General features: G+C 34.3%; 1 protein-coding gene across 4 annotated transcripts in view; it reads right to left on the bottom strand.

Moving 5' to 3' along the window:
• The window catches only part of LOC116298706 (adenosine receptor A2b), a 114898-nt gene that overhangs the window by 3048 nt on the left and 87906 nt on the right, over window positions 1-23944 (bottom strand). For 2 of the 4 annotated variants that reach the window (XM_089031275.1, XM_031707238.2), the window contains exons 2-3: window positions 23741-23825; window positions 22699-22829 (exon numbers count right to left, since the gene is read on the bottom strand). The exons of 1 other annotated variant lie outside the window; for it this stretch is intronic. The gene's annotated coding sequence lies outside the window, so the exon portion shown is untranslated. Of the gene's footprint in view, window positions 1-272; window positions 1832-22698; window positions 22830-23740; window positions 23826-23944 lie in introns of those variants that run through there. One more of the 4 variants, XM_031707243.2, reaches the window with a different exon arrangement.

The following is a 23944-nucleotide window of genomic DNA, read 5'->3' as shown; positions in this document are numbered from 1 at the left end:
TTAAATGTTAGGTGAATTCACAGTCACCCATGTTGTTATAATCTAAGAAAGAAAAGTCGTATGGGACGCGTAGGCCACCATTCATTTCAATCAAAGCGTGGGTTATTTCACAACATTGAGGTATTGTTATTCAGCAACGCATTAATAAATTACACAAAAATGCCAAACTTGAAAAAAACATTAAGCTATAGCGTAAAATAGAATCAACCGCGACGAAGGTAAATCAAAATTAATAGGAAAAACTGACAGACATTGGATTTTGGCCATGTTACCTTAATAATTAATGAGTGGAAGTCAGTTTATACCGTCCAAACCACAAAGGCAAACAGCTTGTATTCTTTTCTTATTGTTCCAACGAAAGCAAACGGTGATTGAATTAGTCTTGACCCTTATTTTCCTATTTTCTGCCAGGAGAAGAATTGATTTGTAGATTTAAATTCACGCGAGATTGTGTAATGATGATGGAAGGAAAAGTCAGCCTATCCACCTACACAGAAGCAGTGCAAGTAAGATCAAGAAGTGTGGTCACTGGAATTTATATCGCCGAACACCTTCATTTTCTAATATGACAGATGAATTTAAAATAAACACTTGGTAAACCAATCCCTCTCCTTTGCCGTATCGATAATGCATTCCACCGGAAGTATTTACCTTCTGTTGACTTACGACTAAAAGTTAGTTGTCGTGCGCTGTTCACTAGTTAGCACTCTACTGATCACTTCAAGAGTTTGTTGGTACTATCTAATTATCTTAATGTAAGTTATAATACTAGAACAGCATCTGTGTGTACCTTTACTTCCTTGTATTTTACGCAGGAGTTGGATTATAGTCCCACTGCTTTTATGTTAATAAGATGAATACTTTGGTCGTTAGTTTGCTCATTGTATGCATCCACGTTATATATATTGGCATTATTCATTACATTCAGATTTTTACCTCCACTACACCCAAAATCAAATGATGTACTTCCCAAAGGTTTTCTTATATAATGCATAATAAATCAGTTAGATCGAAATCACATATCTAATTCTGTTTTTGGTCTTACTAAAACAAACTTCGAGTAAGGTGGACAAAGCGCAGTGTTGACTCAGTGTGAGGCTTCTACAAATTGATGTGGTCAGGTTATGTTACATGTTACATATGCAATTCTGTTTTTTGGTGCTGAGACGGGCTTGAAAGCTTAATAACGTAGTGACATAAAGACAGAAAACTGAGCTAGATCAATAAAAGGTAGGGAGACTAAAGCAGAAGAAAACCTTAGTTATGTATGCTTTTTTCCCCGTATTCAATTAAATAAACAAACTGGAATTAAATTCATCATATTATATATTTAAAATATTCCTGTAAATCAGGCCATATAATTTCAATGATATTGAATGAAATTATGAGTTAACATTGAACTAGTATAGATACTTTAAACAGTATCAAACAGTATCTAATAAGTTGAAGATTATCTCTGCATTTGTTTTTTGTTAGCCCACGTATTTCAGTATTCATCCACTCGTTTCATCGTGTAATTCGCTCAAGTTCGTTCATTCGTGTATTTATTCCTTCTTATCCAATCTTTTCTTGGTCCTTTTTATGTATTTTAATTTCTTTTCCTTAGCGTTTCTCGCGTTTCGCTGTTATTAGTCAAACGCGCCAAATCAATTGCCTTGAACAGATAATTGATTTTACTTCGCCCGTGAAAGATAATCGACGTAATGCATATAGTAGTCGACACCAATTCCATTGTTTTCTTTTGTTTAACTTTGCCTGTCAGTCACTAATTATACAACTTTATTTGAGGACCACAGGTTGCCCAAGCTTGGTTTCTGTGGTGTCCTGTTATAAGGAAATGTATGGGGATTCATCAAAAAAGTCAATAAAATCATTGAAACGTGAAATAAAGCCCCGAAATTTTACCCGATCATTGATAAAGAACACTTCTTTCGCTCTGCGTGGTTATTTTTTGAATTTAGCCCGTTTTAAGATTTTTTCCCCCCACCACTAAGAAATAAGAGAAGTCTCTTAGTGGTGGGGGAAAAAAATCTTAAAACGGGCTAAATTCAAAAAATAACCACGCAGAGCGAAAGAAGTGTTCTTTATCAATGATCGGGTAAAATTTCGGGGCTTTATTTCACGTTTCAATGATTTTATTGACTTTTTTGATGAATCCCCATACATTTCCTTATAACAGGACACCACAGAAACCAAGCTTGGGCTACCTGTATTGAGGACGGGATCGGGTATTCATTGAGTTAAGCGCTGCAAGTTTATGCGTATCGATTTACGTGCTTGACCACACCCAAATTCGACGTTGTCATGCGTAACCCGTCTGCAGGAAGAGTTTTCTCCTGGTGGGGGGGGGGGGGGGGACTCCGGGAAAAAAGTACCGGGGATTTTAAAAAGACCCCTAAAAGATACCGGAAGTTTTTTAAAAAAGGGCGTGGCTGAATGATTTTTAACCACAAACCAAGGGCACTAGGACACCGAATGTGCTTGGATTTCTATAGGTTTTTTCCCCTTTCGATTATTTGAATTAAATTAACGTTATATACTTGTTTACTTATCTTTTGTCCGTGTTCCTTCGTTGTCTTCGTTCGCTGTTGTAGTGCAGACGTTTTCATTCCAAAGGTCAAACGGTTTGAATAGCCTACGAGCGTTACTTCTTTAACAGCCGTTCCGTACTTGACTCTGTTTGTACTATACCAACAACAACGCGACCGCGTGATGCTCCTTACGTCAGTAATATTCAACCGTCCAGTTAATATGGTTAATCAAATCCACCTTAAGCTCCATATAGGGCTCTATATATATCCAACCACATTCGGTGTCCTAGTGCCCTTGCTCGAAGCGCGTTACTCGATGAATACTCGTCCTCCGTTAACATGAAATGTCAAAATTCTAAATATCAAGTTTAACACCCTAAAAGATATCAAATCGCTGACTTTTACCGCGGACTCTCATAAAAAGAATCAAGCTTTAATGTATGCAGAAAACCCCGAGAAAACGGACTTTGAAAATAGGCATTGCAGATTTTGAAAATCGGTGTCTTTTGACTGATTTTGGGGTGGATCAGACAGAAATTCTTTTTGCAGCTAAAAAGAAAATTTAAAACGATTTTAACTTCCAGTTTCGATAGTAGAAAAGAAAATAAAAGAAATCTATTATGGAGTCGTGACCTAGCCCGTTCTTGCAGAGACTCCCTCTTAAACATTCCTCTTTCAAGATGGTTAGTGGTCAAAGAACCTTTTATTATAAAAAGAAAAATTGTTTTTGTTTGTCTCCCATCAACAAATCATAGACTTTTCCCAGAAATTTTGATACTTCTATAGATCATTATTTATTTCGTTGTTGAATATAAATATAAAAAGGAATTTACAAAGGCCAACTGACCTAGAAATTTCTTATTTATTTTGCGGTTCTCATCCCCCTCAGTCTTAAACATGCAATATTTATTTTCCGAATACTTTAAATTGTCGTTCGTCATTTCCATATTTTTTTCACTAATGAAAACAGATGAAGACTGGTAAAATGGAAGCTCAAAATCTATTAACTTAAGTTTCATTTAAGCTTCTCGAAGAATAGTTAAGGCTAATATGAAATGAATGAAACTATGTTTTATTAATGAATTAGGATTTTTTTTTTTTCACTGACACATTTAGTTTTGTTCAGGGTTGAGGGTCTCGCAAATTTGGCTAGTTTAGCAGTAATAATCTTCATCTACCGTAAATCCTCTATTTAGCCCCCCGGGGGGGCTTATTTATTTCAGGCACGTTTGAGGGAGGGCTTATTGGAGAGGGAGGGCTTATTGATTTAGTCGAAACGCAGTATGGAATATGATTGTAACTCAGGATTAGACGGAAGCATTACTATTGACAGTAGTATAGGAGGGACCGCACGATCCGTATTTTTGCGGTGGATTTACTAATTTTGCGGTGGATTCGAGTATATTTGCGGTGGATTTAATTATGCTCTAATACGTCACGCATTACGTGTATCATATGCGGTGGATTTAATTATTTTTATTACTAATTACCATAAAATGACGGGTAGGTATTGTGAAGTTGCCATGACGACCAATTGACGCCATGAGTTTATTGTTTGACAAGTTTGGACAAGTCTTTTGTTTACCAATCCAATTTATAGAGCTCGGGGATTTTGAATTTTTAACTCGAAAACTCAACCAACCAAGCAAGCAAGCAAGACCTAAAAACAATTTACTTTTGAGAAACGCAATGGCTACGTTATTCCAGTTAGGCTCTCGAGGATATCACGCTACCGTCAATGAATTCAAAGGACTAATGAAAATTTGATGACTATTGTATCCAACACAATGCACTTAATGACTCATAAACGATAAACAATAAGACCTACTAAGTTCTTCCTAATTATGCAAAAATCAGCTGAAAATTATTAGTTCTGCCGTTTATCTTGTTCTATATTATATAAACAGCGTTCATTCTATTTCATACTGGACCGTAGTACAATGACTCTAAAATTCCCTAGCATTCAAGCTTATTAATGCTGTCATATCTCTTTTCCTTCAATCATTTTTGTCACGTGATAAATAAGACACGGCATCAAAACAATTTTATGAATGCACAAATCTACAGGAAGCCCATATCCAATTTAGTTATTGAAAAACACAGGAAGTCCATGAGCAATTCATATTTCCACAGGCAGCCCATCCGATTTAGTTATTGAAAACCCAGGAAGCCCATGACCAATTCTCTTTTCCACGGCCAAGACCATTTGAAATACCAAAATTAATAACTGATTTTATAATAATCTTATATCTGCTTATTTTTTCTATGATTGAGGGTCGATGAGAGGTCGATGCGAGGTCTATGAGAGGTCGTTGTAAGATTACCTCCTCTCCTCCTGCTATCAGGCTATCGATAGCTTAGCTATCAGGCTATCGATAGCTTGGTTGGTTGAGTTTTCGAGTTAAAAATTCAAAATCCCCGAGCTCTATAAATTGGATTGGTAAACAAAAGACTTGTCCAAACTTGTCAAACAATAAGCTCATGGCGTCAATTGGTCGTCATGGCAACTTCACAATACCTACCCGTCATTTTATGGTAATTAGTAATAAAAATAATTAAATCCACCGCATATGATACACGTAATGCGTGACGTATTAGAACATAATTAAATCCACCGCAAATATACTCGAATCCACCGCAAAATTAGTAAATCCACCGCAAGGATACGGATCGTGCGGTCCCTCCTATACTACTATTGACCGTCTCGCATAATCTGTAGTGATGTACATGGCATTTTTATTATTTGATTCGCCTGTGTTAGTCTCTCAAGTAGAATTTACGATAATTGTGAATAACAGCAAAACTATAACACGGTAACATTAACAAAGCAAGCTAAAAAGAAATGTTCTGAACAACCAAGACTTTAAGAAATCACCTTTAATCAGTACACGTGATTCTTTAGTTGTGAAAGGGGGAGGGGGGGGGGGCTAAAAAGAGAGGGGGGAGGCTTAATAAATTTCTTCCTTTAAAAGGGGGGGCTTATTAGAGAGGGGGGCTTATTTGAGAGGAGGGGGGGCTAAATAGAGGATTTAAATTACGGTTCTTTTTAAAACACAAAACTCTTGATATGGAAAACCAAACATCTATAAAAGAAATAAAAGTAAGCCTATATTTTGCTCACTTCAGTTTCATTAACCATCTTGTGTGGACTTGTCCAATTGAAATTTGGAAATCTCGCCGTACTCATTATACATCTGTCTTTGGCTTTTTTTTTTTTTTTTGTGAAACATTTTCTCTCGACGGCGATTTTCCTTGATTTTTTCGCCGAACGAAAACAACAGCGGTTCGCTTATTTAAGATTTTCTGCATCCATTCTGATGAAAAATAGAAAATTCTGGACATTTCTCTAAGACCAAGTTCGATATTTTTGTAATTTTTACCATAGGAAAAATCAAAATATGTCATATCCATGAATAGATAGAAAAAGATAAAATTGTTTCCACAAGCAAAGTGTTTGTAGGCTTTGAATTATCAGTGGAAATAAATTATTACAATAATTATAGTCTTCATACTATGCTATATTCCTTAGGTCTCCACGTTTGAGTGAGATACGACCATTACCATTGCAACTTCGTCTTGTCTTACGTCCTTGATTTGACGTGAACTGCTAGGCTACCAAAAATTTTGTTTTTGAGTATCTTATACAATTCTGATAATCTTGATTTACTTTAGATAAAGTAAAAAGTAAAAGTAAAGGTTTATTAACAAAGAATATGATATTTAAATAAATAAAAATTTAAATGAATAGGGTATTTAAAGCTAAAGATGCACAGAACACAGAGAAGTCGAATTAAAAATGGAGATTCTGAAAATCGAAATGTGGACATCTACCAGATGATTTTGAATCGAGGCGCGCAATGCATTGTTGTCGCAGCGAAAATTTACAAGTATTTTCTATAACCTGTTGTCAAAACAAGATATTTTCCAACAACAACGATGGAATATGCTATTTCTAAAAGGTTTGTAGTGTATCTTTCAATGAATTAGTTTTATTTTCTTTCATTTTGAGTAAGAGCTGTTGTTTATTGAGCCGAAAACCTGAAACTAGGAAATATTTCAGAGCTACGAATAAATTGTTCGCTGATTGGTTAATTCGATCGGGCTGAGAGAAGCGAAATCACCTGGTATCTCTGAAGGCCGCGTACTAACCAACTGAGCTACGCCGGCTCCTAAACGATAAATGAAAAGAAAGCCCCTTTTCAAAAACCCATGAACAATTCGTTATTCTTCATATAAAGAATACTAATGAGGATGACTTTATCAGAGATAAAGTTCCATCCAAGCTTAGATAACGACTTAGTGCCTCTTCAACATTAGTCTTACGTACGATCATCGAAGACCTACACAATCTCATCGACTAGTGCCCATGTTTTGAGTTTGACATGCTGTCTCTTCAACTTATGGGAGCCTTTTATTTGGTCTCACTGCATGAGCAATATTATAATGATACGAACAAAGGGAAACTATAAAACTTTTTTTAAGGAAACTATTCTTTCAGGCAAATTATAAGGCTAACAAAATGTAATTCCGTTTTTTGGGGATGGAAATGGAAATTAAGATATGAATGGGTATCAAGATCAATCAGTGATCTTCCTCCGGGCTCTGATCGGATATGGAAATTCCTAGTGGTGTTCAAGACTGATCCATGTGATTAAGATACGTTGCTTTGGTTCGTTGTTGAAATAATGTGTTATAGAGTTTTTATTTATTTTATTTTTTTATTATTCATTTTTAAGAAAAGTTATTTCTAAACGAAAAAAAAACAAAACAAAAAAAACAAGCAAATTTATTACTTATTTGAAACAAAATAGACGAATGCAAATTGTAGTCCCTAGCCTTATAATTATCCGGACTTCTGGCATAGCTTCATTATAGAACTAGGATAGATGGGAAAAAATGACTTATTACAACCCTATTTGAAAAGCAATAGATATATTTAACAGATCAAAACAGTTTTCCGTGTTTGATACTCTGATCAAAACACGCGGGATGTTGAGAGAACACGAGAGGAGCGTAGGAAACCACGATGCATAGCGGAGTGGTTTCCAGCTTCTCGAGTGTTGTCCCAACATCCCAAGTGTTTTGATCGGAGTATCAAACACGGAAAACTGTTTTTGATCTGTTGTATAAAATAACAAACGCGCGAAACGATCGAAAAAAAGCAAAGTATAAGTAAATTCTCCCTACGTGCCGTCTTATTCAAACTGACCAATGGGCGTGCGCGATAGTTTAAAATCTGACAGTTGCAACGAAAATGAGGATAGCGTGTTTTGATACTCTCTTCAAACATGGTTTTCGACCAATCATAGAGCAGGTAGTATCCTAATTATTTTATAAAATGAAGTAAAAGTATCTTTTAAGTATACCAACAAGAAAAAGAAAAAAAAAAAAAAAAAAAAAAAAAAGAAAGAAAGAAAGAAAGAAAGAAAGAAAGAAAGAAAGAAAAAAAAGGAAACGGTTATTACCTATTTGAAACAAAATAGACGAAAGCAAATTGTATTCCCTAGCCTTATAACTATCCGGACGTCTGACATAGCTTCATCATAGAACTAAAATAAATGACTTATTACAACCTTATTTGAAACACAATAGATACATAATGAATTAAAGTGCCTTAAATTATACAAACATCTGGCATGGATGATTGGTACTGAATAAATGGTGTCCCATTTATTTATTATCTACTTATCTATAAGCAATATTCAGTTGACAGAACATTGAGTCCAATTCAGCTTAGTCTAGTTTAAATGAAGGCCCATCGTGACATCGAGAAAAATTAACTAGCAATTTTTTTTTAATCCCTTAAGCATTGTTTCATTGAAAATTCAGATAAATTAAAAAATTCATTAAAGAAGGCTTGACGTTGTGCAGACTACTGTCAAGAGGGATAGGCCGTTTGCAGGTTGTAGTATTGATATGATAATAAAATTTTAACGAATATTTTCCACTGACGTTCCTCAGAGAATGCTCTAGCAAACAGAACAGATATAATTGTTAATGACAAGACAGACAGACTTTGTTACTTTGTTGATATGTCACTACCATCAGGAAACAATGTGAGCTTGATCCAAGTGAGAAAAATGCGGAGAAAGGAAACGAAATCTATAACAATCGTTAATGGGAAGTTAGGCCTCATAAAAAGGTGTCTAGATATAATTGTCTAGCAACTACCAGGGAACATAGAATTAGCTGAACCGCAAAAAATCGTACTTCTAGAAACTGCACATATCATACTCGAAAAAACCTCAATGATAACCTGACTTCATGTATTATAGTTTATTATTACTTTGCTAATGTCTAAGGAATGAACCCGGGGAGTTTGGAAATGTTGTAAGCAACAAAAAAAAAACATTTCAAAATAAAATGATATTAATGATAGTGTTCTTTGATCCTCAAAACAGACGTTAATATTTAAATGTTTCTTAAATCTTTCAGTTCTAATCTTAGGTAATATAAAATCATGTGGTCTATTTCGAAAGTTCTTCAGTAGGTACTGATGTTAACTGGACGGTGGCCACTAATTCTAGCGTGCACACGTACTGCGCATATCTACATCGAGGGATTCCAGCCGGGATTTCAAAAGAAGAACTCGCAGATGTATAGAAAACATCGGCTACGCCTCGTGGTTTTAAAACCCGATAAAACATTCCTGCTCGTTTATTAAACACTACTTAAAGATATATCAAGAACTAAATCTACTAGAAATCAAGTGTTTTTTGGCAAGAGATCGTAAGTCATACACTTAACTTTCTGGAAAAAGCAATGTCAATCGACCTCTAATCGGCAAATGCGTACATTATTTTATTTAAAATATGATGAAGCTTGAAAAAGAATACGCATTACACGAAATATTCGCCCTGTATATAGCTTTACCTGCTTATATATATTTAGGCACTGCCTAAAAGCGGAGCTCCCTTACGCAAGTCACAGGGAGCCCAATTTGAATGGGCGGGTCAGGTCCCCCCCGAAAATTTCTTGGGGCCCCTCCGGTTCCGCCGCCCCTGTCATTAACTAACTAAAACTTGTAAAATGAAGGCCCTGAACTTGTCATCACTTAAAAATAGTTTTCTTATTAATCATAATTCTTCATTAAAATATTTTTTATATCCTTTCATATATATAAGCCTTAACTACTTTTCGATAAGCTTGAAAACTTAAGCTTATACTAGATTTTGAGATTCTGTGTAAGAAAGATACGGAAATCACGAACGACAAAAGTTTTCGAAAAACAAAGTTTAGATTCAGTTAAACTTGACAAGAACAACTGAGACAAAATAGAAATTAATGCAAAATGCAATGCAAAATACAAAATTACTAATTTCTTTGTAAGTAAATTGGCATTTGGGTGAATATTTTTAAGGTCTTTATACAATAACATATCTCTCAACAACACGAAGTTAAGATCATTTTTATAATCATACTAGTTCAAAAAGCTCAATAAACAGTTGGATATTTGTGTAATTTTATATGTCATTCAATATTTAAATAAATTATCTGTAGAAAGAAATAAAATTATTGAATGAAAGTCAAAATGAAAGTACTCTTACCATAATAACAAAACAAGTACACTTTTTTGCTCGTTCGCCATGCTAGTTTGTTACTTGTTTTGAGGTAAATGTAGCTATGTTATCTACAAATAAAACAAGACAGAAAATATCCTAAACTCTATCTTCACATTGTGGCGATTCTTTTCTTCCGTCATTTTTTCCAGAATTTTTTGTTTCGTTTTTACAATTTTTTGCAATTTTTACAAAAGTATATATATACGTACTCGATGAGTACATGTGTCTACTGCTGATAGATACACAGCATGCAACATTTTTGAATCATGTAGATGTAAAATATTCACTTGTAGGTATTCAGGGCTTAATATTCTGCTTATGGAGCTGATCAGTTATCCCTTTCAAGGGCTCAAGTTTCACATCACATCGGTTTCGTAAAGATCATTCATGAAGCGACATTTTTAACATGCTTCGTGTAGCATACCTGAAAGTACTTTAATTAAACAACACTTGACACATTCGATGAAACCTGTGTGCCCAGCTTGTTCCCCAAAAAAAAAGACAAATAAGATTCACTACAAAAATGGCTGCGGTTACCTTGTAGAAATCACTGAATCCTAGAATCATACCAAATAATGTTTGAAACGATTGGTCAAACGTTTTCCAGTCTATAAAAAGTCGTAAGCAGTCGCAAACAGAGCAACCAAGTTGACCAGCCAGTACGCGCGACTTCGGATAACATCGGCTATCCTCGCCATACACTGTGTACGTGGGATCCGAAAGTAATCCGAAGTTTTACAACCCTTACACCGGGCTGAACTTTATGTCAGCAATTTCGTATGTCATTTAACTATATTTTTCGCTAGTCCAATAGGATATGAAGCATATCTGGGTAAACTCGATGGCATAGTGTCTGCTGCTTATTAATATGCAGTAGACACAAAAATGATAGCTAAAAAGCTCATTAAAAAAAGTTTTCATGTTTCAAGAAAGCTCGACCAATCAGAAACGCGAGGTACACCTTTAGCACGCTTCTTGAGGACGGGTATTTATCGAGTTACGCGCTTCGAGCTCTGCCTGTCGAGTTACACCCAAATTTGACCAAATTTGACGCTTTCATGCAGTGCCTTTAATTCGATGTCGTTATGAAAGTTGCGTGAGTTGTGTGATTGCAGGAAGAGATCTTTCGCAGTTCGTGTTACGCTCTAATGAATAAAGAATAAAGAAAATTTCGTATTTATTTATTCAGTATATTCATTTTAGTTTAGGCTTGGTCTAACTAGCGTTACGAGATACAGAGTTGCGAATATAGAAAGATATAGAGTTACAGAGTTCTGTTTTATTGATATTCGATATCTTTGTAACTCTGTTTCTTTGTATTTGTATCTTCGTAACTCTGTATCTTGTAATGCTGATTAGACCAAGCCCAATAGGCTAGTCTATTGAGCTATTTCCGATAAAAAGTCTAGTCATATTATGTCTATTTAAATTTCATCTTGGTTCATTTTATGATACTATTCACAATGAATTATAAATTGTCATTCGAAATCAGGAAAACGTTTACCAAAATATTTCACAATCGTCTTCTTGTTCGTTCCCTGGTTTGGCAAAATTAACTCCTGCTAATATATAGTTGGAGTTTATAAGTTTAACAGCGACACGAATATTAAAATATCACATAATTATAAAAGTCTAAAAAGGAAAAACCTACTGGAAATTTATATTACTCTTACATGTCACTCCTCAAGAATCAAAAACCTTATGGACTAGTGTGATTCAAAAATTCAATTTTTAAAATTAACGGTAACACCAATTTACAGTTAGAAAAGATAAAAGTAAAGGAAAGGAAAAAAATGTAAATAAAGCGAAAAACTGATGAGTTCCTTGTCAGTTAGGGAATTGTGATAGGGATTCCTCTCAAGCGAAGAAGAGCCTAGTCTGGAAGCCTACAATTTTTGTCAGGCGTGAAATTTATCACTCAAGTTTAGTTTAGTTTAGTTTAGTTTAGTTTATTTGTCACAATATAAACATATGCATTTTATAAAACTTGAGAAATTTCGTGACTGGCGAAGAAAAGAGAACTTTCGTTCCAATTGATATTCACTCTCCATACAATTTACATACAATACAAACATGATTAACGTTAAACTTGACGAGGAAAAAACAATAATGAAAAGAAAAATAGGATCATACGAGGTTGATGGATCAAAATTTATCAAAATTCAAATTTAAGAGATTTTAAGGTTGTGAGTAATGTTCCATTTTGGAAGCAAAATAGGTGGTCACAAGTTTCTTAAATTTGGAAAGGCTTACGTCACTCATTTTAGCGGAGCTCCCGCGCGGAGCACCATACTTAAGAAAAAATGGTAAACCATCGAGTTGATTTTTCATGACTTGGCTGACGTCACTTCCGTCCGTCCGTCCGTCCGTGTACACAACACAGGAATCCCGCTTGATGTTAGAGCAAAACTACCCACAAATGCGGCTTTCAAATGCACAGAAAAAATTGCTTTAGGACAAGCTATAGACCAAAAACAATTTTAAAAAAACAAAAAACTTTCATGTAGACAAAGATGGATCAAGAAGTATTCTTCAAGAATTCAGGCGTGTGTTTTTAGCAAACGATCGCATATTATTATGGTTTTTTTTTGACAAGAAGAATCGACAAATCAAAAACTTTCTCTCAAAACTTTTTATATTTCTATAGATAAGATTAATTTATTTTAATGGTGGAGGAAATATAACACGGATAGCATATTACGACAACAAATATTCGTCCTTTATTTTGCTTTGTACATCTTTAACAATTCGTTTGTTTTTATTCAGCTATCATATGTATATCGTATGTGTTGTGGGGAGATGTTATTGTATAAAGACCTAGACTTTCACTTTAAAAAGCTAAAAAATATTAAAAAACATTTACAAACGCCAAATTACTGACAAAGAAATTCGTCATTATGTATTTTGCATTGCCTTTTGCATTATTTTCTATTTTGTCTCAGTTGTTCTTGTGAAGTTTAACTGAATGTAAACTTCGTCTCGTGTAATTATTAAAGTAAGCTTATTTTCTGCTCACCTTAAGGTGACTGCCTACTTTTGGAAATTGATTTAAGCTTTTTTTAAAACTTCAATTTTCCGAATTGAAATTTAATGCTGATTCCAAATCTGGAAAGAAAAATAGGGTGTCCCGAGCTCGTTTTCGAGATAATCAGCATTTAATGGAAGCCTACGCACGAGCTTTTGGAGTAAAAATTTCGCCATCGGAAGTGATTAGAAAAAAATTAAGATTAATAAGATAATAGTTATTTGCAGACTATATGAATGCACGAACGAAGGCTAGTCAATCCTTCTACAATAATACATGGATATTTTCGACGAAAAGACAGAGAGATACATTGATTTGTCATATTTTGTAGTTTCGGTGCTCTTAAAAAATCTCATAAAGTCGAACAAAAATCCCTACAAAAATCTATTTTTTAACGTGTTCCTAAAACTTTTCCTAAAATGTTGATATAACCTAGATTCTTAGGAGTTTTTTCGAATGAGCTATCAAAAAATAGAGAGTCCCGTGCAAAATTTGAGGGTTTTACCTCGTTGAAGCTCAAAACGCGTATGGTTCTTCAATAAGATCTTGTAGATTTTTCAGCAGTTTTTGAGCGCGCCCACATCTTGGGCTCAAATCTAACGTTCACAAGTACGCATCCACCTTAACACCAGTTTTCAAGTCTGTTTTTTGGTCTTGATTTGCCCTAAATCTCCAGATTTTCGATTTCAATGAAAGACATCCGAGGTAAATTTCACTAAACTTGATATTGTATTGGATTATCTGTAGTTAGCTTTGTTTTTTTTTTTTTAAGTAAAAGAGATTCAAAGCCTAAAACTGTCAGCCTTGGAAAACTTTGTCGAAGAATCTTCAAAGAACAAAACTAGCCTCTGGGGGTGGTGGTGAGTTGTGTACAAAATTCCTAAGTAGTCGCACAAAAACAGAACAGAACAGGACAGGACAGGACAGGACAGGACAGGACAGGACAGGACAGGACAGGACAAAACAAAATAAAGCAAAACAAAACAATGTACGGCATTTCGATTCGATTTCACTGCATGGTTTTTATATTATGGGAGAAATTATCTTCATCTCGAACAAAAATTAATTGAAGATTTTTCCTCCGATCTTATTTTTACCTTTCAGTTTCATTCAAATTGTTCTCCCTGTGACTTCCGTATCGGGAGCTCCGCTTTTAGGCAGTGCCTAGATGTATATTACAGTGTATTGGTAGCGAGTTCCATAGTTTGTTAGATCTAGGTAGAAATGAAATGTAGTTATTTAAGGCGTATCAAAACGAGGAAAACGTAACTGTAGTCCCGGCAGCAGGAAATTGAAATGTAAACAAAATATCGAATGCTAACAAACTTTTGCGTTTGCTGTAAGCGCTTAACTCGATGAATACCCGATCCCCTTTGTTTCACGGGCCAAAGAAAATCACTCTAGGTTTGTTGTCCAAAGAAGTAAACGATCAGTATTTTAGATTGGCGAGCCATAACTATTGCCATCTCAGTAAGTGGACCCGATTTAGATAACACGACACTGACATCCTAGTTCAGAAGGGGTATATTTTAATCATCTGGGGGGAGAGTTTTGATGTTGGATGAATGTAGAGCTTGTTTGTAATACCGGTCTTTTGCTACAAATGAGCCGGCGTATGTGCCAACATTCTGCCTACAAATGCTGGCTAAATGTTGGATCAAATGTTGGGCCGTTTGTCAAGGCGTTTATTACATTTTGTTGTTTAGATAGATCCTGGGAAGCTTTATTGGAAATCTGCTTATGCCGCCTTAAGGCTGAATTGCGTAAATACAAAAACAAATTATGACAATTATGACAAATGTTGTTCAAAACATTTGAGACTCATTCACAATTCAATATTCATTTTTCCCCCAGTTATCACAGATTTTATGGCATATTTAATTTTTTGGGGTTCTGGGATATTTTTCGTATAAATGCTACAGGATGAGTTGTATAGACGATGTTTCTCTATATTTAGTATAGTATTATATATATAGTATTCCTTTTGTAATGACTATATCTGTTTTATATGCTAGCCACCACTATCTTCTGATTTTTTCCCACCATATAGAATAAAAGCAAATTTATCTTGCATAGAGTGCATACCCTATACACCTAATTGCAAGAACGTTCTCATTTATTTATTTATTTTATTTTATTCTGTTTTCTTTTGACTAAAGATAACCTACATTCCTACAAGAAGCAGAAATATTGAAGAAAGAATATAAACACTTTAACACACGTTGGCATCATTCTTTCAAGCTCCAAAAATGCTTAAAACCGGTCATTTTGTGATCGACTCATGCGTGTTAGTGCACAATTTCGACCGGGCTTATTGATTCTAGCTCATACGTTCATATGGCAAACAAAAGTTCACGTTTTGAAGGCTATAAATTATAGAAATTCTATTCCCTTGAGCAGAATTACTACCAATTTTATTTGCGCCAAAAAAAAAGTTGTTGTTTTTGAGAAAATTCCAGAAAATCGTCAAAATTTTAAACGTCGCAAAGTAATAAAATATTATTTTTTTGTCATTTCATTTAATTATAGTTTTACTGTCTAAATAAACACGGCACTTTAAACATTTATTAAGGCCAAGTAAAAAAAATTACATGTTTATCGTCCCCGGCCACTTCATTTTTTTGGGCCGCCTGCTTTGTTTGTCTTTTATTATTATTTGTTATTCTGCCTAGTTTTTAAAAATCGAAACGAAAAAAAGTAACAGGCGCTACTTATGTTTCGAACCCAGTCTCCCTCAATTTGGTACCAAGAGAAATTCGGTACTTTTGTTAAAGATAAAAAGTCAGTAAATAAATTAAAAAAAAAAAAACCGCCCGCCCGCCCTCGCTCTTTTTTTTTTTTAGAAATCCGGACGACAACATGTAATTTTTTTATTTGGCCTAATATACGATCTTTTCTTTTTCTTACTTTCCTGGTCTTCTTTATTTTTTCTTTCCTTTTCTTTTCTTTTCTTTCAGTTTGGTTTGGTTTGGTTTTTGTTTTATTTTTCATTATCGTCTTTCGTTTCTTCATAGTCTTAAATTAAACGTTTCTTATATATATAATAGCAACTGATTTATATCGAAAGATTCAATTGACAAAAAACCATATATTAAATTTTGGAAGGAATAGCGTGCCACATTGGAAAGATTAAAGAGAAGACAGCCAACACGCAGCAAAACTTCACAGAACTTTGAAAAGGAATCAGAGAAATTCAAAAAGACACTACAGTTACAGAAACGAACGTCATATTTGACTTCCTAGGTGGATACTACCAGGAGCTTGAGAACGATTTTAACAAAATCACAAAAAGCAAGAACGAAACAGACTATCTTATTATGAAATGCCACAAATGGATAACGTTGCAAAACGTACAAATAGTAAAATGTTGTATACTTTTTTGGGCATAGTACAAAAATCCGTGTCATAAAGTAATATCTATATATACACCTACTTGCAAGAACACTGTCATACGATATTAGAACATTAAAAATTTAGTGAGAAAGGAATACATTAAAAGACAAAAGAAAAAGTTCAGCTTTATTGATCTTCTTTTGTTTTTCAATATAATTCCTATCCCACTAAATCAGTAATGTTCTATTTTCGTATGACAACGTTCTTGCAAGTAGGTGTATATACTAGTATACTTTTATACATATATACAGACACCTAATTAGATGCAATTACATGAAAAATTGAATAACTCTTTACCTATTCCTTCATATTTATAAAAGAATATTGTTTGAGATGTTGTATCCATAACGAATATAAAAAATATGATTTGAGCGCAATGTGATGGTATTAAATATACATTGGAGAATTTTTAGGTCAAAAAAGTGAATATATATATATACTCGACTCATGTTCAGAGACTAGTTAACAATTAGACTACTTGTTCTCGTTTTCTATGAGTCAAATAGTCGATTCGGCGCTACGCGCCTCATTGACCATCTATTGACTCATAGAAAACTCGACCTCGTTGTCTAATTGATAACTAGTCTCTGAACATGAGTCGAGTATTTTAGTCTTCAATTGCATTATGAAAACTAGAAACAAACACCGTATTCGTATTATTATTATTATTATTATTATTATTATTATTATTATTATTATCTTTATTTACAATTTGCTTCAATTTTGCTTACACAATCCTTAGTTTACCGAGTCCAATCCATGGGCCTTGGGAAAACAAGAATATATTTACAATACGAGGTGTAATTAAAATAAAAAATAAAATAAATCAATTTAAAGGGAAAATAGAAATCAAGAATCAAGTAACCAAGAGAGTTTTTCTAATGATGTGTGCAGTTCCAAGGAGAGCAATCTTCTGTAATTCTGTGATAGAGATGTCCCCTTTTAAATGGTTGACATATTGTTCTAGTCCTTTGTGAATTTACCCCAGTGCCCCAATTACAATAGGTATGGTTTTTGTTTCCATACCCCACATTTTTGTGCTGGGCCTATGGGCACAGTACATTTGTTTTTGGTGAGTTAGGTATGATTGGAATTTAGTGTTACGAATGCCATTGGTGGACCTCGTCATGATTGACATTGGTGAAACACGAGGTGAAAATGCACGTTGAAATCTGTAAGATCGGGACACGGAGGAGGTGAAAGAGGTTGAACATATGTGGTTTTCGTGGTAAGAGTGCCTTAATCCAACTTACTTTAAACTTAATTTGGTAGTTCTAAGTAGATAATTAGAAACTGGAGCTAAATTAGAAACTTTAAGTGCGATTTTTGTTTTTTGATACAACTCGAATTAGTTACGTAAACAAAAGATTGTAAATGGACAGGCCAGTAATTTCTACTGCGTCATTGATGTAAAATAGTACTCGCATGAGTTTTATATTATTTTATTAGCAAGAAAAATGATATTTGGTTTGATTAGCAAAACATATTTATTTCTAGTCGAATATTTTTATGACAAAAACGTATTTCATGCCGTAAGCTTGAATGGGGGCGGACCAGGAATTTCTACTGCGTCATTGATCTAAAATAGTACTATTGGTATTTACTAAAACAAGGAACGACCTAAAACCACCTGAAACCACCTGAAACCACCTAAAACGACCTGAAACCATTTTGAAACCACCTGAAACCAGCCAAAACATTGAATCTCCATCGAGTTTGTTGTCCAGTTTGTGTATTTTATTGACTTTTATCGATCGATCGAGTGTTTGTTTTCCTTGGAAGGGATGTACTTCATGGTAGAATATAGTCGCTCATACGTATAGTCTCCCATAGAAGTATTCCACACTTATACCTCACCTCTCCCTTGCTATGATCAACTGCTCCTAGCTATGATCAACTGTTCCTAGCTATGATCAACTATCCCTTAGCTATGGTCAACTATCCCTAGCTATTTTCAACTATCTCTTGCTATTTTTAACTGCCCTTAGCTGTCATCAACTGTCCCTAGCTATTTTCAACTATCCCTAGCTGTCATCAACTGTCCCTAGCTATGATTACAATTTGAACATTTTTTTTACATACTTTAACGTGTAAATTTGTTAAACTTAACATAGGCCTATCTAGGGGGCTCAGGGGTGCCTGTGACCCCATTTTCAAAGCCAAAGATAAATCATCTGACCGTTGGTGCAGTATGTGATATGATGTCATAGTGACAATTTGGTATGTTGTGACCCCCCCCCCCCCCCCCAATGACAAATCCTGGATAAGCCCCTGCTTAACGTAATCCAGCCATGTTGCCTGCAAGTTTTTAAGTTCATTAAACTATATAAGGGGAAGTTAATCTATATATAGGTACAGGAAACCATTAGTAGAGAATGGTGAAAATAGCTAGGGATAGTTGATCATAGCTAGTGACAGTTGATCATAGCTAGGAACAGTTAATAATAGGTAGGGACGTTTGATCATAGCTAGGAACAGGTAATCATAGCAAGGGAGAGGTGAGGTATAAGTGTGGAATACTTCTTAGGAGACTATACGTATGAGCGACTATATGACATTCTACCATGAAGTACATCCCAAGGAAAACAAACACTGGATCGATCGATAAAATTCAATAAAATACACAAGCTGGACGACAAACTCAATGTTTTTGCTGTTTTCAGGTGGTTTCAAGATGGTTTCAGGTGGTTTCAGGTCGTTTCAGGTAGTTTTAGGTGGTTTCAGGTGGTTTCAGGTGGTTTCAGGTGGTTTCAGGCCGTTCCTTGTTTTAGTAACAGTACCCGAACGAGTTATATGTTATTGTATTAACTAAAGTAATGATTTTTTTTTGGTTAGCTAAACGTATCTATTTCTAGTCGAATATTTTTATGAAAAAGGGATTTTCATGCCGAAACCTTCAACGAGTGGGTGGGCGAGGAATTTACTGCGTCATAATTTACATAAAAGACGAGTTTTATATTAGTTTATTTATAGTTCCTTTCACGGTTTCCGACGCCATATTGTTTGGGGGGCAAATTTACTAAGAAGCGTATTGAAAAAGATACGTTTTTCGTAATATTTCCATTCTGAGGTTACCCTGCGAGCAAAGTCTCCTTTACCTTCCCCCGAGTGAGAGAAAGGAAAGAGTCTTCTTTCCTTTCTCTCACTCGGGGGAAGGTAAAGGAGACTCTGCTCGCAGGGTATTCTGAGGTAAATTTTCGAGAACAAACTTTTTCTGTAGATGGAGAATCTTCTGTTCAATAATGTTGTGTGTGGTGTTTTTGAGCCGATGGAGCCACCATAACACTGGTTCTCAGAGAGACGGAGGCTTGCTTTGGGGTTTGCGACCAAGACTCGTTTATGCTGGTTCAATTTGACCGTAAAAAAATATTCAAACCGAATCCACGGACTTTCTTCTGTTTTACAATGACTAAATCCCAAATAGTCTTCTACTCTATTCAAAGTATCCAATGTGCCCAGCACATTTGACACGTTTTCCCATGCATGTCAAAACTTGTTTAAATTTCTATTTCTAGATCTTTGTACTTTGAGAGTTTTTCTACTTGTTTTAGGGGCACATTTCGTTCTTCTGGGATTGACACGTCTATCAAGGAACATCGTTTCTCTACTTTGTTTTATTAATAATATTATTATTATTATTATTATTATTATTATTATTATTATTATTTGGAACCGACGTTTGGCCTCTGAATTCTTGTGAATGCAATACTTCAAATTGGAATGTCGACATCTCTGACAGGAAAAATCATTTTCTAGATCTTCTCTTTCATTACAATTTTTATGACACAAATTATTTAATGACGATGTGATACAAGGATAAGGGACTTACAAGCTATATATCTTGAACTTTTTGTTACAGGTGGTTGAAAAATGTAGTACAAAATTTGTTTTCTTTCACTGCTACACTCGAAAATGTCTTAGGCTCAGGTCATACGTCGAAATTCACATTAAATTCACATGAGCAAGTTCTTTATTCTTCGTTTGCAATAGACGTCATAGCCGCCATGAATTTGACAAAAGATTTTTGAATGAATTCTTTTGTTATATCTTCTAACATGGCGGACATCCCTTTTGTTATTGTGCTGTCTTGGGATTGATTGCAAACCAAGAATAGTTCCGACTTTGTCCTTGACTTTATAATCTGTATTAAATGATCCCTTGTAATAAAACACTTAACTTCCAGATCTTGCAAATTCACATATATCATTTTGTTGGTGCTTTAAATGATAAATTGATTAATATTAATATTCATTCCAAATTTTAAACTTCGGTTGAATTAAAGTTAAAATTTTGGGCGATATAATTAAGATAAAGAAGCAAGCACAGTTTTATAAGAAAATAAAATTTGATTCTCTGAATGCCAAACTCTAAAGCCGCGTGCTTTCCCTATCTCCGAATGCTGCAAAATCAAACACCAGTTGGTAAAAAACACACGTACATATACATAACGTCTTGTGTCACTCAAGTCTTTTAAAAAGTAAAAAGTGTTTTAAAACGCATGCATCCATTATTTTGCGAGTAAACTAAGCCAGTATACGCTAAAGAAAACCGGTTGTTAAGTTCAAGCGTGCTTATGGGGTAAGTGCATTATATGGTTTTCGATAGTTTTCCTTAATTCTATGTCGACTGCAAACTAATTGATGCTAAAAAATCAACAGGCTTTTTCGTCTTCTTTTTTAATTGAAAATAGATTTGCAATTATTTTTAAGAATAAGACCTTGTCGCCATCGGTTAAAATAGGTGCTTATTCAACGCTTAAATTAAAATATTTAAAAGCAACGGTATCATTCTAGTGTTGATTGCCTTTTACCAATAAATAACAGCTAATATAACACTAAAGACGACCGATAATGACTGCCAATATTTGCTTGATTAGTTGCTTTACTTTCTTCAAACAAGACTTTTCACAGGCGTTAATTGGAGTCCAATTGTCAAGATGTACTATCACCGGGAAACTATTTCTATTAAAAATGTAATTTTTACTGTCGGTTGGTAATCTCCCCGTGGAAGGGGGTAGGGGATATATCTATTTATGTCCTTGACATTTTTGTTATATATGTTTTCTTCATCGGTCTTTTCGTTGCATGTGAGTAGAGTTGTTTGTTGGTTGAGTCGCCTTTGGTTCGTGGGATTTTGTCAGGTTTTTCATCCCTCCGCAAAACAACTTCTAAACTCTAATCCGATCTATCGGCTGCCTTCAAGTGGGTTGCGAAAACTGTTGGGCTTTCCGTCCACCATGGGGAGTAAATCCGATTATATTTAATTTCTTTATGTTTTCATTTTTGCATCTTCACACTTGTGGATATTTATTTTTATTAATCTTTAGCATCGACATTTAAACAGAACAAACAAAATAAAAAAAATAAAAAAATAAGGAAAAAAAGAGAGGAAAAAAACGGCAAAGGTTATCAAGTTTACTAGTTATGAGCTGAGTAAGTTACTTGTCTAGGTTTTGATTTATGACATCCTGTCGTAAGAACTTAAAGATAACATTTTTAAAATTTCCACTCAGTTAAGTGGACCGGATAGACGGCAACTTTATCGAGATTCGGCTGCATCGTGAGTATGGTTTAGAAAGTCCAAGCCTTCTGTATTTATATATTTTATATTTATTTTGTTGTTGTTGTTGTTTTTTTCTTCCTTATATTACTGACAAGTCTGTGGATTGTGAAGTTTTCCTCGAAGGTCATAGATGGTTTAAATACCGAACAAAAAGATAACATAAAACAAATAAAGTGTTAGTTGGTTAATTTTTCTTACGTTCGCATCATTAAAAATTCTTCAGAGGAATTATGGAAACCGCTGTCATACAGTGACAATATCATGATTACTTAATACTGTTGGAGCCGAGTAATATATTACAGGAAAAACGCATCACGTAGTATATAGCAAGGATTTTCTGCCCTCAAATCCAGCCGGTAACATTTTAGAACTAAACTTTGGTATATCTTAAAATACAGGGTACTTTGCACGAATCTTAATGCTTTTTAAGGATATCAAAACAATCATATTTAAAGTACAACATGGTTGAATATTCAATATGTGATGTCTGGCAACGGTAAGTGATTCAACAGCCAGCTCCTTGACAAAATATATTACAGCTCTAGTTAGCCATTTTTTCGTGGATAAATCCAAGACAAAAATGTAAGTTCTTCACTGAAAATATGTCATTAAACAATAAACTTACTTGAACTGAGGAAAACGAATAGTGTTCTTCTTAACCAACGTTGATTTCCAAGATAGCAATTAAACGTCCTCGAACAACAGGCACGACGCGACTGAGCGAGTTTCTGATGCTTTTGACTCTCCTCAGTATTCCTTTATCAAAATCAGATAAAACTTGTTAAATTTCCAAACAAATTCTTCTCCAAACCACGCCTTCTTTAATTTCCCTTGACCACCGGCCTTGTCATTCATCATTAAGAGGGTCACCATCCAAATGATTTGTGCTTATTTATTTCTAGTTTTGATTGCCTGAATTCAATATAGCTTTAAATTAGCGCTATTTTTGTAAAAAGAATTCTTTTCAGTTTTCTTTGATTTTTCTACTGCTTAATTGGCGGAAGCGAGTGTTGGGCATTGTCAACTGTTTTCAAGTTCTGTCTGGCTGGGATTCCCTTTTCCGGGCCAATATAGATCTGTCTCCAGCCTACGTGTTAATGTACTTGAATAAGAATTCGATGCTTAAATTGACCAATAAATGGAGTTTGAAATTCATAAAAAAATCATGTTTTAAAAATTCTCAAAAGCTAAGATAAAAGAATTCAAAAATATCTTAAAATTCATCATGGAATCTTGTTCCCAGTTATTAAATTTTTGTTCTTGTAATTGTTTAAAAAAAGTTATTTGCCATTTAAGAAAGAAGGAAGGCAGAAAGACATTCAGATTTAACATGAAAGTTTTGACGCTTGACTCTTCACACTTGTTTCATCACTCGTTCAACACATTTTTCTCGGTTTTGAATGATTTTTTTTTGTGCAATACTGTAATGTTTCAATTGCTTAATTCTCATATTATTGAAATTCTTCAAATTTACTTTTTTATCAATTAAAAACGAGAATATCGTTACGTTTGGATTGTGGATATATTTTTTGAATTCAACTATATTTTTTCATGGTAATCAAAGGCAAAAAAAAAAAAAAAAAAAAAAAAAAAAAAAAAAGATTACTAAAACATGAGAATCTAAGACAAATGAAAAATAAAAATTTATTCAAAAATAAAATTCTTACCAAGTAATGACGGATGCCTTGGCTTACCGCTCTCTTTCAACCAAAGTAAGATTAAGGTCCTCTTCTAGAGTTAAATATAGCTTTCCTTTAGCCAGAGAAAAGAATTTAAACACATATCAGTCAAAATGTAGTTTTAGATCAAACCAACAGATATGTATATGTAATATTATTGATTGGCTAAGATGGTTCTTCTTAAAGATGGAA

This window comes from Actinia tenebrosa, unplaced genomic scaffold (genome assembly GCF_029948245.1).
Source record: "Actinia tenebrosa isolate PJP-AT-01 unplaced genomic scaffold, QUT_ActTen_1.0 PGA_scaffold16__25_contigs__length_10494907, whole genome shotgun sequence".
NCBI classification, from domain to species: Eukaryota; Metazoa; Cnidaria; class Anthozoa; order Actiniaria; family Actiniidae; genus Actinia; species Actinia tenebrosa.
The sequence above is the reverse complement of the archived record's forward strand: the minus strand, read 5'-3'. Positions and strand labels throughout refer to the sequence as shown.